The sequence below is a fragment of the Leptodactylus fuscus genome, chromosome 1, assembly GCF_031893055.1.
Source record: "Leptodactylus fuscus isolate aLepFus1 chromosome 1, aLepFus1.hap2, whole genome shotgun sequence".
NCBI classification, from domain to species: domain Eukaryota; kingdom Metazoa; phylum Chordata; class Amphibia; order Anura; family Leptodactylidae; genus Leptodactylus; species Leptodactylus fuscus.
In genome coordinates, this window is record NC_134265.1 from 221,777,052 (window position 1) to 221,782,229 (window position 5,178).

General features: G+C 44.0%; 1 long non-coding RNA gene across 1 annotated transcript; it reads left to right on the forward strand.

Moving 5' to 3' along the window:
- The first annotated feature begins 217 nt into the window (after window positions 1-217).
- LOC142195119 (uncharacterized) lies at window positions 218-4,684 on the forward strand. Its single transcript, XR_012715068.1, has 3 exons — window positions 218-636; window positions 2,358-2,415; window positions 4,354-4,684. It is a non-coding gene; the product is annotated as an uncharacterized LOC142195119 (long non-coding RNA).
- The last annotated feature ends 494 nt before the right edge of the window (window positions 4,685-5,178 follow it).

Sequence of the window (5,178 nt, forward strand, 5' to 3'; positions counted from 1 at the left end):
GGATTTCGCGTCTACCATCTTTAATACTGGTACTGTCAGCACAGTCATATAAAGTGTAGTCTTAGTGTAATACCGTTGACTGGTCGTATTAAGATTGGTTGACGGATTGAAAGTTCTACTTGTGGTAAAGGAGCTGGGGAAGAAATACAGGTATATTTAGTCATTCTACAGTAACAGCAATAGATGGATGCTTGGGTCCTGTGAAGAGATACAGAAGTATCTTTAGGAAGACACGTTTTCATTACTCACAAAAATAAAAACAAGGTACTTGTGTCCTATACACTGCTAACATTCCACTCAGCACTACTCCAAGTGCACATCTCCAAACTATTGAAGAACAGAAAGAGGGCGAAAACGTGCTTTAGAAACATATTGCTTTCGACATTCTGCTGTTTCCCTGCTATGTGAATTTATTCCAGCCACACCCACTTTCACTTGTTTGGCACGTGCTACAACAGCTGTGTAGAAACCTTCCCAATTAGTTGGCCACGCCCCCTCAGAAACACGTGAGGGGGTGTGGCAAGCATGTGATGCCTTAAATACAGCTGTTGTAGTATACGGAAGCTAGTTGTGCAGAAGGAGGACGGCGCGTGGACTGGTGTGCTGCAGAGACGTGGAACCGGCTGAGTTGACACGGTAGGTTTTCCCCCTTTTATTTGCTCTTAGCTTTGCCTGTGGAACTCTGTGGGAGCTCTGAAGGTGACCGTTCTTATAGGGAGACCTGTGCTTGCTAGTTCTTATAGAGACAGCGCCCGGTGGTTCTTAACAGATCTATGCCTTGGCGGGTCTTATAGAGAGCTATGCCTGCCAGTTCTTACTTGAGAGCAGATCCTGACGGGTTTAGCCGTCTGTCATTGTATTTCTGTGATATTTCGGCCGGTTATTACATTAATGCATTTGATGGAACTGGCCTCCCTTATTCCTAATGGCATTAATAGGTCTAGCCCTAGTCCGGCGGTTTTGGCTGCTTTTGTCATTGTGTTACTGTGATAGTTGGGCGGGTTATTGCTTTAATGCTCTGATGAGAACGCCGCCGCCTAGTGGCATTAGTATGCCTAGACTAATAAAACAACCTGGCAGCTCACCATACAACTGCATGGTGAGGCCATAGCCCATCCCTAGTCCTAGCTAGATAGGGTGCCGGAGCATGACCCGTTGCATTGATATTGGAGGGGATATTGATGTAACACCGTGTGAAGGCTAGTAATTAAATTAAAAAACAAACCAACTTTGCAATTGATGCTCTGCATTTCTTGCTTCACCATGCCATCAGAGTAACTTTCTGCTTTGGCTAGTCTCTGCCCTAGGCCCCCTGAGTTGTAGTAGGTTTTTCCCTCTAATACCATGATAGAAATGAGTCTAATCCTAATGGCATTAGTATGCCTAGACTAATATAAGCTGTAGGGAAATGGCAGCTCACCATACAACTGTATGGTGAGACTGTCGGCCCAGCCCTAGCTCAACCTACTATAGAGAATGCATGTATTGCTACTTTTTTTTTGGCTGTCCCCAGTCCTAATGGTAAATCTAGACGAGTTTTTCCAGGGTCTTATACTGACTGCCGTACTGGAGTCGGGAAGGAATTTTTTTCCCATAACATGGGGTTATTGGCATTGGCCTCATGGGGTTTTTTGCCTTCCTCTGGATCAACTCTGTAGGGCTGTACTTTATGTATGTTTCTCTTTATGCAACCTTATCTAATGTGTATATGAATGTTATAAAACGACACACTGTGGATATTATATTTCAATATTCCCTACTGTATGAGGGTTTTACACTTGTTAGAATAGTTGATCCTGGGTCTTGTACTGACTGCCAGTTTTCGCCTTCCTCTGGATCAACTCTGTCGGGGTTATAGGTTGTATTTGCTGGCCTTGTCTTCCTCCACCTTCCTCTGTGTATATAATATTAGACACACTACCCTTATTACTGTCTCGGGCAACTCTTGGGTAACTGTTCACTAAAAAATCTTGGTCATTATTGTCACTGTATCATTGTGATAATGGAGGGGTTATCACTTTAATACTTTGATCAGAATGACTCTGCCCCCCCCCCCACACACACACACTTCCCACCCCTCCATCCCCTTTCTTACTTTAACAACATAGTTTAGTATGTCTGTTCACCATATAATGCTATTGTGATAATGTTGATTTATGTTTGTTCTGCTGAGAAGATCAGGGTAAGTACGGTAAGTGTTACTGTATTGAATGTTCTGCTCACTATATAACTCTGATGCATAAGTTCTACCCTTTGTCTGATGTCGAATTTAAGAAATCCAACAATATTCAATCTCCTGCAGTTTCTGAATCGACACTAAAACGGTTTTTTAAGTGTCGTGTTTTCCTCTTTTGTAGCTGTGAAAGCTGGATCTACTACTAGAAGAACATCACCTTGCCCTCTACAAGATTGTAGGTAAGTTCCATTTGGCCTTTTTTTTGGGTATTTTGCAGCTGCTGTGAGCAAGGATCAATATAAAACTGGTGCCTAAAGCTATCCTCTTCATTGTTATGTCGGAGGTCTATGGATCATAAGTCCCTCATTATGAATTCAAGCCTTCGTGTGGTGATGGCAGGGGTGGTGGAGGGCACTAGCGGTAGATTACTATGTGCTCTTTAGGTTTTGCCTGTGTCCTTGAGAACTGACCTCTAATCTAGGTTTATAAAGCTTGTATCCTACTGTGTGGTTAGTTGTTAGAAAGATAATGCGTTGTAGAGTCATGAAGGGGCAAGTAGATGTAGACTAGGTGTGGATGGCTGTCACGACTTGTCAAATCCTGCATCCGGCTAGCACTGAGGGGACATGTCACAAGCTGCGTGGGATTTGTGATTCCCGCACTGTGATGCTGTATGATCTGAGCAGTGTAGGTGCTGAACTAAACCCCACCAAGTGGAGATTGTGGGTAACAGTTGGAGTCCAACTCAGGAGCTCCCTGAAGACGATGGTGGTGACTTCTGTGACCTGTAGGAACGGGCAGCACATGTGCCGGAGATCATGTGCTGTTCGCTCCTGTTAATTACGGAAATGGCTGCTTTCGTTCTCAGGAGTTGGCATTCCTGTTCTGTGCCAGATCTCTGAGGGGTCCTGTCGGTGCATGCTATGTTTAGGTTGTGCGATGTTGCAGTGTGTCAGTGTTCTTGTAAGATGGGGCGGGTTATTGATGGTTGTCCATATGTGGTTTGCATTTGTGAGTCTCTTCAAAGCTGTGGCACATTATCCTTTATAGTCTGTAGTTCCCAAAACTGCCTTTACCATTGTTGCGTCGGAGGTAAGGGTTCATAAACCCCTCCTTATGAATCTGAGCCTTCATGTGGTGATGGAGAGGGTGGTGGAGGATGTGGGTAGACTGCTATATTTAGTACGTCTACTTGTAGTATCAACTTTTAGCATGGGGTCTTTTTAATGGGATGAAGGCAAAACCTCTCTTGGTACTCAAAACTCTTTTCATACAGTACAGGCAGTTTGCTGTGGGGTTAACGCTAAGGGTTGTGGTGAACCGAGTCATGGGTAGGCGCCTAAAGTCCAGATGGGCTTTCTGGCAACTGGTATCAAACGCTGGCCAGTGTAGCTGTGTTCTTTCTGCGGTGCTGTGTGGTCTGAGTGGTGTAGCTGCTTCAGTGAAGCCCTTAAGTGGGCGTCTGGCTGGATGAGGCCTGGAGTCTCAACTCTGGGAGCTCCCTGAGGAAGATGGCGGTGACTTCTGTGATATGTAGGCACAGGCAGCACATGGTTTTTTGGTGCTTGTTGGGCACTGTGCTACAAGTGGTGGTGTTGCTTGTACTATAGCGCATGGTGGCCACGCTTTCGGCCGGAGCGTATCGCTATGCTTGTCTATATTTCGGTAACATCACCGCGAGTGGTATGGGGCTTAGCAGGGGCTGGAGATCATGTGCTATTTGGGCCTGCAAGTTACAGGAATCCCTGCTTTCTTTTACAGGGAGCTTCAAGAGTTGGTATTTTAGGCCTTATCCATATCAGATTTCCAATTGAGGACTTCACTTTAGTACCTGCGCTGCTTAGCTCATACAGCATCGTGGCGGGAGTGTAGCTGCATTGACCAGCATCTGACACCAGTCGCCAGAAAACCCTCTGGTCTAAAGGTGGCTGCTCAGGCTTTGTTTGCTGCATCCTGCGGTCTTGGTTTTGCAGCAGGTTGTCGGTGTTGTGTGGACGGATGACGGTGTGCTAAGAGTTTTTCTTTGTTTGCAATGGCGGTAAAATGTTCATTCCAAAAGTATGTAGTGGAGCGTTTTTGTCGGTCGGTTGTCGTATCTTATAGCATTCCAAATTTATTTTGTCGTATCCGGTTTCCCATTTTTCTGTAAAATGACATGAACTTACTTTCTCTTCTAGACTTGTGCTTGCTTCAGGAGTGGAGAACATGTGACATGGACACCTGGCTGGACCTTCATCTCGCGTATCAACTATTAGTTCTATGAAATGTTTCAATTTGTCTTTTTGCTGTAAAGTTTCCTATGAACATAACCAGCTAAAAAAAAACTTGAATCTTCAGAAGTGGATACATTTTTTTTTTAATGTCTAAGGGGGGGCGTTCACACTACAATCTGTGTCCGCTGCTAATGTCCATTCAAAATCTTGTGCGGACATTAGCAGCGGACACTGACGATTGTGTGAACGCCCCCTTACTAATGACAGATTACAAGCTTTTGATGCTCTGCTTCTTCCTCAGGTATATTTCGAAAACTCTTAATCTGTCATTAGTCATTAATAAAGGGATCCACTACCAAAGACTCGTTTTGGTTTTGTTTGTGTTTTTTTTTTGTTTTGTTATTGATTTCATATCCACTGGCTAACACGGTACAAAAAAAAATGTTTTCCTTAACCAGCTAGCAACTCTGACAGATCTTAGAAAGTTCTTGCAATTATGGTCTAGACTCCAAAAAGTCACAATTCTTATTGTATTGTATATTTGTTTCTGAAATGTCTCCAGAAAAATAAAGTGAAATTTCCCATTGCAATGGTTGTCTTCACGTGATATCTTTATTCTACTGTGTGGTTTACAAACAAAGGTGGAATTTCTTCTTTGCTGCAGGTCTACAAACTGGCAGCAATACTAAGGGTAAGTTCAGACGGAGGTTTTTTTTTTTTTTTTTTTTTGGTCCGAAACCTGAGGAGGCTGCCTCAGGTTCGGGACCTAAAGCCAGGTAACTGCGACTG